This window comes from Paramormyrops kingsleyae, chromosome 21, assembly GCF_048594095.1.
Source record: "Paramormyrops kingsleyae isolate MSU_618 chromosome 21, PKINGS_0.4, whole genome shotgun sequence".
NCBI classification, from domain to species: Eukaryota; Metazoa; Chordata; class Actinopteri; order Osteoglossiformes; family Mormyridae; genus Paramormyrops; species Paramormyrops kingsleyae.
This window is the reverse complement of record NC_132817.1, coordinates 20,738,378-20,751,556: the sequence shown is the minus strand read 5'-3', so window position 1 is coordinate 20,751,556 and position 13,179 is coordinate 20,738,378. Positions and strand designations below refer to the sequence as shown.

At 42.6% G+C, this 13,179-nt stretch overlaps 1 protein-coding gene across 2 annotated transcripts in view; it reads right to left on the bottom strand.

The window, feature by feature from the left end:
* LOC111841051 (serine/threonine-protein kinase Nek7) overlaps positions 1-9,545 on the bottom strand; it is a 42,316-nt gene extending 32,771 nt beyond the window's left edge. Inside the window, exons 1-2 of one of the 2 annotated variants that reach the window (XM_023806524.2) lie at positions 9,434-9,545; positions 9,232-9,338 (exon numbers count right to left, since the gene is read on the bottom strand). The gene's annotated coding sequence lies outside the window, so the exon portion shown is untranslated. Of the gene's footprint in view, positions 1-8,912; positions 9,065-9,231; positions 9,339-9,433 lie in introns of those variants that run through there. The other variant, XM_023806525.2, reaches the window with a different exon arrangement.
* Between the last annotated feature and the right edge of the window lie 3,634 nt (positions 9,546-13,179).

Genomic DNA, 13,179 nt, shown 5'->3' with positions numbered 1-13,179 from the left:
GGGGCTGTCTCGTCTTTCACTACTGCAGGGCTATGAGGCTCAGGCTTTATAACGAGGAATTTATTTACCGCGTGCTGCAGAGCCCGCTCTCTATTATCCGTCTCAGTGGCAGATGCCACAAAAACCAGACTAATTAAAAACGGGGACAGGGACTCGGGTGACAGTTCTTGGAGGTGTTCGCATCCCAACCGTCCACCATTTTTAATAATGGGCACGACTGCTAATTAAACACACATCACTGCGGCTGCAAATATCACCATTAAAAACAGTCTGTATTTCGAAAACAGTGCATTTACTAATACTCTGGTACAGTTGTTGCCTGTTGCTGTTTGCCTGAATAGGCATTTTAAGATCGTACGGCATACTGGGAATCACTGGGAAAGCTGTGTCCATTCTAAATTAGCTTGAGTGCATTAAAAATATTTAGAAGTTAAAATTATCAACAATAAATTAAATAAATAAAAGATACGCATTTTATGCTTTAAGTTAAGCAAGCTAATGGATTCCAGAAGATGTCAAGCCATCAAAACTACAGATTATTCTGGTTGCCACTAATAAAGCTTTTTAGCATTTATTTACTTTCTCCTTTCTTATATATAAATGGATGGGAGAAACATTCCATTAAAAAAAAAGTAAAAAGATACACATTGCCGCTGAGTCCCTATCAATGTAATTCCAGAAATAGAAAATAGAAAACAAACATTCGCATGACGATAACCATATCCGTTTCTGGGAGGGTGCAGTGACATTTCGTAAGGTGAGCATAATTAAAGAGGTCAACACACCCTGCATGTGACATTTCTATCTGACCCAAAGTCACGCAAAATTAGAGGGAAAAAATAAAATTACATAAATGCGGGAAAACTCTCAGGCCACCATCGCCACCAGGCCTCCCCACGACCTTGTTAAGGGAGTCAATTAAGGACACCGATGGGCATTAACGCAAGTGTGGCCTACAGAGGAGGAAGCTGCGGGAAAAGGCTATAAGGGGGCGGGGCGGGGCGGGGCGGGGAGGGACGCTGACAGGCGCCACGTTCAGACCCGCCGCATTCCCAGATTTAGATGCCTTTCGAAAGGTATGGTCGGCGCGTGGGTGCGTGCCTGTCTGGCCCGTGAAGTCACACACTATCTGTGGCCATTAAACCCCAAACTATTAATAGACATGGCTGGCAGCATCCCGCAACAAGATTGTCAACACGTGGAGCCACATTTGCCCGATTCCCCGTCACCCGCCCTGCACACACACACACACACACATTTACTCACTCCCGATCCCCCATATTTTTAAGCACAGACACCTATGGTATTCTTACCAGCTTCCTCCCCACAAAGGCAGCCTCCACCTCACGTAAACAACAAGCATCCGACACAAAGGACGGATTCTGCCCCCCCGATTCTTGCCTAAGGCAAGACTGGTTAGAATAACGACATGCTAACAAACGTACAGCCCACAACTACGTCGTTCCCAGGTCAGGTGTCCAGGGAGACCAGATAAAGGATCCGTTTTATCCCAGCATATGGGGTGAGCCATGCATTAACTGCTCAGCTTCCACCAGAAGCATAAACCCCATACTGGTCCTGGTGCCATGAAATCCCAGTGAAGTAGGACAGTCAATAAGACGCAATGGCATTGTTAGGCATTAAAAGTTTATTACAGCCTCATCATCAGTGAATGGAAAAACTAATGATGGGAGAGTGAAACAGCAATACCTTTACAGTAGAGCACTGCCTATGTTAGAAACAGTGAGTTCAATGCTTACAGGTTTACCTGTATAAATTGATGACCTGGAACATAATTTATGTATGTTTTTAAAACTCATATTTGATGTCTCTTTAATGCCAAAACTGTAATCCAGAGTCTGCAACTTGAATGAACTATGAACTGAATAAAACATTTAAAACAGTACAGGATAGGAGCAACAGGCAGAACAGTAACCAATCAGCATGCTGGAAAATAATGAATGCGGAAAAGGGTCCTTAAGATGCACCCTCCTATGTTCAAAACAAAAGAATTATATGATCTGGGCTTACTATTCAACTCCTTACATCTTCCTTTGGTCTGAAGCTTGAAAGGCTCGTCCTCCTTTAGGTATGGATGTCATGAAGATACCCCTTACGTAGAATTGCCACAACCACGTTCCAACCGACTCGCTATTAAAGTGTTAAGCCAACACTCAAGAGCAGGCAGCTGTCGCTTCATTCTCCTTACTTCTTGGGTTTTTTTGAGAGCGAGAAGCCCCCCCCCCAACACACGCACACAATCCAGCATGTCTTTCAAGGGGCAGACTTATTATGTGGAATCGGTAAGCCACGCGGGCAGGAACTCGGAGCCCTCGCAAGCTCTTTGCACACAATGGATGTTGCACCTTTTGCCAAGGCTTTTGTTGATGGCCTGTTGACTGTACAGGTGGTTTACTGACAAAAAGTCCATTCATACAACCCGGTCATTGATCGTTAAGTAACACCATTATACAAGTCCATTATAAAGGTAGTGAAAGACTATTCATTCGATTCATCTATTTTTAACAGCCTAACATGACAGACAGTTCAACTGTGGAACACCTAAGAAGCAATTTCAAGTATTTAAAAATAAACTTGGAAAAATTACACTTATAAATGCAGAATATGTCTTATATTGATATGTAGCTACTGTAAATTCCTGGCTACTGTTTTTCCCGACGTTGGCCATAATTAAGTCATGTCTTTCGGTTGAACGGGAGCATCTCCATGCCTACAGACAAGGCGTCTACGGCGGACGGGCCGTGAACGCGCCAAGGATCCTTCCCGCTGTCAGGCCGCCTCCAGGGCATGAAGAACGGCAGTGCCTCGGGTGACGCGACGAAGGGGCTCGAGCAGAAAGAAACAAAACCCTGAAACAGCATCCCTGTCAAGACGCCAAAACCAGAACTACATTCATCACAGGGGGCCGAGGTCACTCATGGAGTAAGAATTCCCTCTTAATAAAATCATTAATCTTCATGATATCGATCATGGTATTATTTCTGGACCCACCCCTCCAAACACCGGTATGAAAAACAGATACTTGATAAAGATAAATGATATTGATAAAGATATGCAAAACCCACTAATAAAAGGTATGCTGAGCTAATAATATCGGTGTCATATAATTGTGTCTGTCCTGGTGAATACTTTATCCCTTAAGTCTCTGTAAAACTCACTATTTACTACTTGGCCTGTTTCGCTGCATTTTCACAACAGCAGCCCTGGGAGGAGTATGACCGTTTCTGGAGAACAGCTCATTAAGTGATGCGTGACGGCTGGTTTTCAGCCCGAAGTAAAAAAAAAAAAAAAAAAGAAAAACTCCCAGCTACCATTTTGGGTTCTTCGTCATGAGGAATTCTTCCAGTTAATCTGTCGAAACCTTTAATTTTGTAACACGGCCTCTGTTCCGTCCTTTTGGTTTACACATACTAACGTTCCTGGCAAAGCGGTCACACACGGCACAAGACAGAAACAGAAATTGAGAACGTTTTGATGGGGGAGCTCATCTTTCCATGGTGCCATTTGCAAGCCCACTGAACTCTGATATAGCTAAGAATAACTATAAATGGATTATTCAGAGAGAATAGTCTCACCTCCATGCCTTGCCAAAACAGCTGGACCTGCACTGGGAATGGACTCGAATGTGTAATTGCAAGAATGCCTTGGCAGCGAGCCCTGTCCACAACCGAACATCTCCTCTAGCAAAGCACCACATCAGCTGACTTAACAAGCTATGTTTTTATGGCACGGACAGCCATAACTGTTCGCCTGAGAGTATATCTTTACATTAGACCACTAGCTAACAGTCGGGGCTTGTGTGTTTTTTTTGGTTCTTCCCCAGAAAGTGCAGGACTAATACAGCTTTACCTCCCTGTCTCCTCCACCAATCCAGACCATATACCCTCACAAGTAACACTACGGCCAAAAGGTTACGTGCATGATGTGTAGAAAAGAACACAGATGAAATATAGAACTTATTACGCCAGCAGCTTTGAAATATACACTATAAATCAAGATAAAATACTGCCGATTTTCATTTGACCTACAACATTTTGCCTCTGTGTTCTAAGAAGGCCTCTCTGTCATATATCAAGTCCAATTCCGATCAAACCTCGTAGGTCGGTAAAAATCTCAGCTGTCTCAGTGTCAGACAATACCTGACTGGCCCCTTGCCCAAAATATATGTCCCTTTTCTAGCTACTGCATCTACCCCTCTGCCTCCCCCCGCCAAACTTCAACAGTCAAGCTGAATCACAGGCGCAGAAACACTTCAAACCTCCTCCTGTGTAGGAACCTGCCAGCCTACCTACCAATGACAAAGGCAGATGTTAGACTGTAGAGATTAAGGGTATATACAATTGACTCTCTACCAATAATTAGTGTGCAACTTAACAATGGAAATATTTAGAGGTTACCATCAGAGATACCTAGGGTGGTGGTGTTCACTGGAGCTACAGGGTTAGGATGTGGAAGTAATACCTACCACTCAATAAGGGTAACTGCCCTCTTAAAAAAAAATAATAATAAAAAATTTACGATCCCACATTCAACTTCCACTCAACTTATGTGAGCAATATGGTATCTTCATTCAGTTCCCTCTTTACCATCATTTTAATTCTGGAAACCTTCAGCAACTGAATTTTCAAGGAATGTAAGAATACAAAACTAGATTGTTGTTGTCAATCCTATGATCAGTTTTCACAATTCATTGTGCATGTTCCCAAAATCAACAGACACAAGCTTGGGGGAAGAATTCATATATATGGTGGGATAGAACAAAGTCACTATAACCAAAAAACAAATGGATTAACAAGTTCACATCTGCGGCAAACTCTGCCAGACAGAAACACAGAAACAAACCGGGTGCTAAATCATCCCGAATTAAACAGCAGTTTAACGTCAGTCGTTCAGACTGACAATTACTCCCAGGAAGCAGTGTCCAATAGCTGCAGCGTCCTCAAGGTCACACGGCTGTCAGGAGAACAAACAGGATCCGTGGCCCACACAATATCGCACACACACCTCCGCGTGACGCCATTTCGACTTCGGTGTGCTGACGCCATGCCAAGCTTCGCTTTAGCCATCCAATATAATGCATGAACACTAAAACACTCAGTGTTAAAAATCCCATTCCTCTAAATGACAGGCAAAAAATAATCGTAAATACTGTGAGAACAACTAACGGTCGAAGACGGAATAAAAATACGATTAATTAACCAAAACAATAAAATCTAGGGTTACTTGTAAGAGTAGATCATGAATAATTAATAAGATTTAAGTTATGTTTTTCCCACATCATGAATATTAATAAGCCATCTTGTTTAGTTGCCTTATTCTACATATAAAACCATAAAATCCCATTTTTCCCTCCAGAGGAAGTACACAAAAATAAAGGCAAGATGATGTGACTTCGAGCTCCTGTTCAAAGCAACGCCTGTCCTTTCATCTGCGGATTTTATAGATAGACAAACCCACAGCATCTGCCGTTCCCTGCCACCCAGCTTTGCCGTACACGGTTTACAAGCTCCGCAAATGTAATAAATACGGCTTTAACCGCTCACACCCTGTCGACAGTGCGCGGTACTCCGGGACAGCACGTGCTGGGAAATATTCCCGGTTAAGCTGTCCGTGGAATCTGGCCTACGGCCAGGAAGCATGCCACAGTAGTGCCGTGTAGCCGCTTCCGTGACGCTAGCCTGCGAGAAAAGGGGAAAATAAGAACTAAAAAGCCCCGGAACAGTCCACACGGAGACCTCCATACACATCTCAATACCCCATCGGCTTCCCGGCATTGCTTCAGACATGAGCGAAAGACTTTCATTCGCTGCCCACAACCACAATGGCAGAGGTCCCCGGGTCCGACTTGGCAGGACTTCTGAAACAACATGGTTGCTTCCTGCAGCCTCCAAAGGCTGCTTGTTTCCCAGTTATTGTGAACACAGAGGGCCTCATACTGGCAGACCCATGGCAAGGGATTTTTGTGCCTCACCGCAGGCTTGAAGCTGGCCACGGGCCAAATGGAATAAAACTCCTATTAATGGGGTTGCATGGGGCTCACCGATGCTCCTCTACCTGACATACGGGGAGAAAACTCACAAAAATCTTTCATAATTTGCACTCCCACATTTTCCCTGGATTCTGATGGAACCTCTAAACATTCACTGAAGTGTTAACAAATAAGTGGCAAGAGAGGTGGGTTCTATTTTTATCTCGTTCTATGGCATATGCATGCTGTCGCCGCCCTCGCCGACTTGTTTAGAGTAGCAAATGCATCTATAATTTCATGACAGCGAGCACGTAGGGTTCAGTAGTGCACAGATATACCTAGTCACATAAGGGATCTGTGCTATTTCTATAAGAAAATAAAAAGGAGCACTATCATGCATCAAAAATAACTTATTAAACACATCATTCCAGCCAAATGTCTAGTCAATGATCCCACCATTTAGTGCGGAAAATGTACATTTTTACAAATGTTATAGACACATATCTAACCGTCCAATGTAAATGCAAAATATGACTGTGTTTTACATGCCTACTAGTAACTGACATGTATTCAGTGTGCTAATGACATTAAACCACATTCGTTTCTCCCCCCAGGGAGTAATAATTCAGACAGTATAGCTGCATGAATGTTGATCAATGTACCGGCTCTCGGACTCAATGAAACAAAGAGTAAAAAACAGAAATCTCGCATCCCGCTGCATAAAAGATGGATGAAGAAGCCTACATTTTCCCTCTTCTCATCAAACCACTGCTTAATGCTTTGGCATCACCATATGGCAATACTGCTGCAAGAGCGTGAATTTACGTTTGAAAGCAAACGTGTGAAACTTGTCCCAGCAGTCTATTCAAAAGATGCACTAGTTTCTCTACACAGACCTAGATACCTGAGAACCTTTAAAATCTGGCCAGTCATCAAACAAACCAGTAGTGTATGCGGATCTCATAGCACAAAAGAGGCCAGTTTTGTACATATTAAACCATATTGCATGAAAATGCACCAAATACTCTTTTTCAGTGGGCAATGCAATAGTTAAGGACATGGACTCTTTATCCTGAAGACTGTTCAAGTCCCAGAAAGATCCTACAGCAGTAACCCTTGAACAAGATGCTTAAGTTGAATTGCTCCAGTAAAATGTCCTACTGTGTAACAGGCTAAGAAGTGGCAATGAATTAAAAAAAAGCGTCAGGTAATAATTACATGTGAATGTAAATAAAATATTAATTACTAATGTGACTGAAGAAATGGTTATCAGACATGTGGTGCTCATACTTCAACCTGCAACAGTTACCAAGCCACATTTTAGATGAAGGTAAATCCATGCAGTCTACAGTCAATGCCACAAAATCCATTGTGCTTCCCTAGTTGCACCTAACAACACTTGTTCCTTAAGAATCCACTCAAATACAAGGCAAGCACTTAAGTTGATTAGCGTAGCAAAAACTAAGCAAATGTATAATTCATACAGAACACATGAAAGATGTTTACAATTGAATTCTCTAGTATCATTAAAGATTTATTTAGGACAACAGGTGGTTATTAAAAGAAATTTAGCTAGATGGGTGCCAGTAAAGGCATCTTTGGCCAGGTGTTTAACCTGTGCAGCTTCAACAAACAATATCCATCTGACAAATTTGTCAAAGAATATTAAGAAAAACTGTAAGCTGAGAGTCGCTTTAAATAAAAGGATCTGTTAAACCTAAAAAAGAAAGGAAAAAACGTAATCTAAATAATTCACTTTCATCAGCGGGCGTTTATCAGTGAACTTTTAACTATTCATCTGTAACTTTTCACTTCAGATTTATCCTGAACATCCTTCCAGATAAAGGCTACACCTCACATATTTATGGGTGGCGGCTCCCAGCTTCAACCTTGACAGGTGTCACCTGTCAGTCAAGCGATGGCTTAATGTAACATACAACCCTAAAGGGCTCTGGGATGTAAGGTTGTAAAAACAAAAGGCTTCATGTTTGAAAACCTGTTTGCACAAGTGACTTCAGACACTAACCCAAAAAAAAAGAAAGTCTCTGCCAAAACGTGGCACCTCACATTGGCTTTTGCTGACAAGGCCACCTCATGTCAATTAAAAAGCTACTGGCAGGTTGTGAATAAAACAGAGCTCTGGCTTCCCTTGTGTGTTTCCCAGTGCTTCTGAAGACATGGTTTGCAAAAAAAGTCCATATCAGACATGGGTTTCAGGAATTCCATTCGTTTTTTCCTTCCTTCCTTTCTTTGTCTTTCTATGGGAACTTAAAGAAAGTAATCCATTGGGGCATATTCAACAAGTTTACTAGGTGAGAAGGTATCACCGGGCGAAGGCAGTTAATTATACAGGTTGGCTTCAGTGAATATGCCATGTTTTACTGCCTGATTGCCAATGGAAACAGCTGACCAAAATTATAATAAAAAAATCAAACACGACAGATGCGTCTCACCTATGTATTACGGAACCGTCTCATTCCTCAGCTAGCTACGATGTAGCTATACTGCAGCTAACTATATCTCAGACTCATTTGCTTACATGTTACACGTTGGTAGTTGCTGTACAGCCTATAACCAGTAGGCTTGCTGAAGAAAAATATATTATAATTAAGAAAAAAATCGAGGTAAAGTTAGCAGATTAATCAGATGTCACCGGGGTTGTCGTTTTTCAGCGCCGTCAAGGGTGACAGCGGCCACAACCGTGATATTTAAGCAAAGGCTGTTTACACTCATTTTAAATAAACAATTTACTTTACTCAATCGATTTAGTTAACAGGCGTGAAACTGGTAGTTAGCTAACTACAACAGACCGTTAGCAAGTTAGCTAAGCCCCCTACTTCACATTTAGCCAAGTCCGGCTACGAAGCAGCTGGCCGTAACCACTGGCGTCTGAACACAGTACTAGTTATCCATCTTAACTTACCAGTCCATGGTCTAACCCAGTGTAAGGCTTTCTGGCGAAACAACAGGCGCTAATCTGACCTAATCACCACACCGGCGGGCAGTGCCGTGTACTTTAGGGACGTTAGCTAGTCGGCTAGCAGCTCAGGAGGATACAGCAATGGGCGCGTGGGGGGGGGGGGGGGGGGGGGCGTTAAAAGTTGTAAAACTGGGAAAAGGACAAACTTCCTGGAGAAGAGCGTTTCGCAAGAGTGTCACTAGGTTACCGGAGGAAAAGGCGGCCGCGGTTAATCGGACGACGCCGCCTTGGGGCGCTAACCCTTAGCCGTGGGGTTCCTCACCAGGAAGCGGCGCGGCGCTGGCACTCCCGATGCCGCGATGGCGGTCTTCGCTTTCGGCCGCTGTCTCCGCACGTCGCTCGCTGCTGCCTGCTACGGGCACATCGGGGCTGGAGAGTTGGGGGGAGAGAAGAGAGGGATCTAACGCAGCTGCCCTGCGGAAAAGCGGGCAGGGTGATTCAGATCTGGACGGGAGAGATTATACTTTTAGTCAGTTGGTCTCCATTCCAGCTCGGTACCGGTCATGTAAACAGCCAGTGGTTCCCGGAGAAAAGGGGCGGGACACGGGTCATGATGGGACCCTGCCTGGCGTAGGACCATAATGCTTTCGACTTAAAATTAATACATGTGAATATTAAATGTCTCAAGTTTTCGTGATATTTGCATCCTACTTCCCATTAACAATGTGCCCTACGTGCAATCTCCTGGTGTGTGTGTGTGTGTGTGTGTGTGTTTGCGTAGATTTTGTGGCTGGCAAGGAGAATTTGTGACTAGATATATCTGTGCACTACACGTGGTTAAATCTGAGGAAGTCAACATACTGAACGTTTAAGTAAATTGTATTTTTTTAGCATTTAATAGTGATGTTGGATAACGAAGGTGACATGACCGTGCTTTCCTTATCATTTCTTCATCGTTTTCATAATCTTGAGCCCTTACCAGAGAGGCAGTCCAGTTTGGAGCTGAGGGTTTTAACCAATTCAGTAAACATGCAATGTTTTGAGTAGGAAAGCGTATTTCCTAACTATGCTGTTATTTGACAATGCTACAGAGGACGGCACGTGGCATTGTCCTGTATAATCCATCAAGTGTAGTGTGCAAATGAAACCAGCTGTTCCTTAGGTAACATCTGCAAAATCTTAAAGATTATTATTACATCAGTTCGTAAATTAATGGCATGTTAATTCACATTCCTTCTAACGTAACATGTTGATGTTTGATTTTTTTTTTGGGAAATATGTGCTGTAAGGGTTTCATTTTAATTAAGGAACCCGTTCATTTGCAGTATATCATAAATTTAAAAGGTCTGGTTCAAGAATAACAACAATTGTGTAGTGTCTCCCACTCATCATGTAAGAACTTCAACAGACCTGCTGTTAACCTTATATTTGCAAATTAAAACGTGCTGCTGGTTTATCACAAGAAGTGACTAACAACAAAAACTAAAACGAAATACATGAGAGGAGATATTTATGTTGTTAGATAGCAAAAAAATAATAATAAATGCTAAATAAATTTAATTCTGTCTTTTATATACACCCACCTTTACCTTTGAAGAGATTGGTGATGTTTGGTGACTGGTGGCAGCTTTCTGGCTTTCAGACCTTGGAGTGAATAATTTTGAAGGCATGAGAAGTAATAGGTTCATGAAAACCCACTCTTGACAAGTTAGTGTATTTTTAACCTCATCTGGAATATTGCTATATCTAATTTTAATGTCTTTTTGAGCAAGTATTTGTAATTGAAGGTAAAATGTACTTCTAATATGGTTATTATAAATTCAATATCCACTGTTATGATGGATGAAAGGCTTATATGGTGATTCAGCCACATTTAACAAATTGTAGAATTTCCAACATATTGCATTTATCAATAATATTTTGACGCTTTTCTCCTCATAAATGTTATCAGTTGTGTTCATTCCCTTTTGATTTTTAATCAAAGAAAACACATCTGGGGATACTCATTGTGAAAGATGTTTGTTTTGCACTCCATGTATTCAGGCTGCATTAATGTCCGTATCTCTGTAAACAAACTGTTTCCAGTCTTCTTGCCCCTGTTTTAAGATTCATAGTAAAAGGCAGACCTTTTATTGGAATTAGGAATATTGCTGCATCCTGGACGTGGCAGACACCCTCTGAGCACTTTTTAGTCAAATTTACGTTCCCCCAGAGTAAACTCCAGTTGTATGCATCATTATTTTCTGTAGATGTTGCATCATATAAACCCAGAGAGCGCTTACCCAGGCCCCTTTCCTCATGTGATGCATGCCTAGCGACAAGTATATGGGGCTGATATATGTGCTTAGCAATAGGAAAGGGAGGCGGTGACTCGGAACTGGCAGAAGGCCTATTACACGACCACCGTGAGTCTGACACCTTGTCAGAGTAATGCACTCATTGCACCTTGCCAAGTGCAAGTCAGGCTTGGAGTTCTCTGTGTTGCCACCCTCTTTTTTGGGCTCGAATCACCAGTGTTGTCAGGCAACTGTTGCTTTGCTGACACCAATGTTTGCCATCAAAATAAGAGCAAAAAAATAAATAAATCGACATATTGGACTGACATAAATTCCCCCCAGAAAACCAACTTTAAGACTTGTATATTTATTCTCACCCAAGTACTGTATACAGGACTGAGTTTATTTCCTGTTTTCCATGTAATATTCCATCTAATTTGTGGACAAAACTCTTTTATGCATATGTTGTCTCCATTGATTACATACATTAAGCAGTTGTGTCTGAAGGTCAGTTATAGTCAAGGCCAGTGCACGTTGACACATACAGTTAATTTAGTTGCATAGACATAATATCATAGCATGATGAATCATTTCCCTTGATCAGACGTTGAGCATGCTTTCAACCTCCCGTTCCCTCTCATTCCTTTTTCTCTCCACCTTCCTCTCTCCATAGCTCTTTTTCAGTAGGTTCAGGCCAAAGAATGTGGGTCATGCTGCTTCCTGTTAATATGACTCACCCCCCCCCCTCCCTTTAAAGCTTTCCCCATGATTCCTTTTCTGGCTAAACCTCTCAGCCTTTTGACTTTGCTAAGTTGCTATTAAAAATTTCAAGGGAGACTGAAAACTACGTTGGATTACAGCTTCACACAGATTTTGAATAATAACAGGTCAGCTTGTTCAGTTGTATAGTTAAAACTTTATTCCCCTTTCCACAAAATGTGTTTAATTCATCTGATTGCAAATTCCTTATGTGCTTGAAAACCAGCTAATGTGCTAACAGAGATATCCCTGTTGTTTTGAAGTGGGGGTGTTTCAGTGAGTAGCTTTGTCACCTCGCATCTCCTGGGCTGTGGGTTGGAATCTGCTCCCAGCTCTGCGCCTGTGCCTTTCTGACTGTGTCCCACGGATACCTGTGGGTTTCCTTTCTGCACCCCGATTGCCTCCCATAACTACATGCCATGGTTAGGGAGTGCGAGGGAGGCCTCCACCGACCTAATATGCCGGAAGTTTCTTTTACAGACAAATTTAGAATTCAGTGGCACATAATATTCCTAACCATTTCACACTTAAACTCCCAGCCTTGCTACTCATAATGTTAAAGACTTAATGGCCAGTCAAACTTTTATATTCTGTGTGAGTAGACGAAATCAGCACCAGAGGCATTAACGGAAATTAAATCTGGCAAACTCTGGGCAGTACAGGCAGACCAGAAGCAGAATGATCCATATAACTTTCAACCCCTTATCCAGTACAGACACACTGTCCCAGGGAGGACAGGAAACAGGGCCGAAAATACCCTACATGGGATGCGTCCATCGTGATGTACACAGGCACACTACAGGCAATTTAGAGACACCTGCCTGCTAGCTTTTGGACTATGGAAGGACAGCAGAGTAGTCAGGGGAAGCCCATGACCAGGGGTAGGATTTAAACATCAAAGCCTGGACCTGTGAGGCTACAATACTAATCACTTAGAGGCAGTACCACCCCCAAATGCCTAGACGTCCACAGACGGGCATTATTCCTTCCCATGTTAGCTGGGGGATTGTCCTGCATTTAAGCGGCATTGGATTGTCCACAGAATATGTCGTTATTGTTGGATCCTACAAAGTCGGCGATTCTGGTATGTCTGTGTCGGGGCTATGCAGCTCATGGGCCGAGCCCTGCCGATTTTCCAGCCTTCCTTCACCTGTCAGTCAGGTGTGAAGCCTCTGGCCAATCAGAATCAGTAATGAGTAAACTAACTACCTGGGAGAACTGAAAACAAGGCCTGG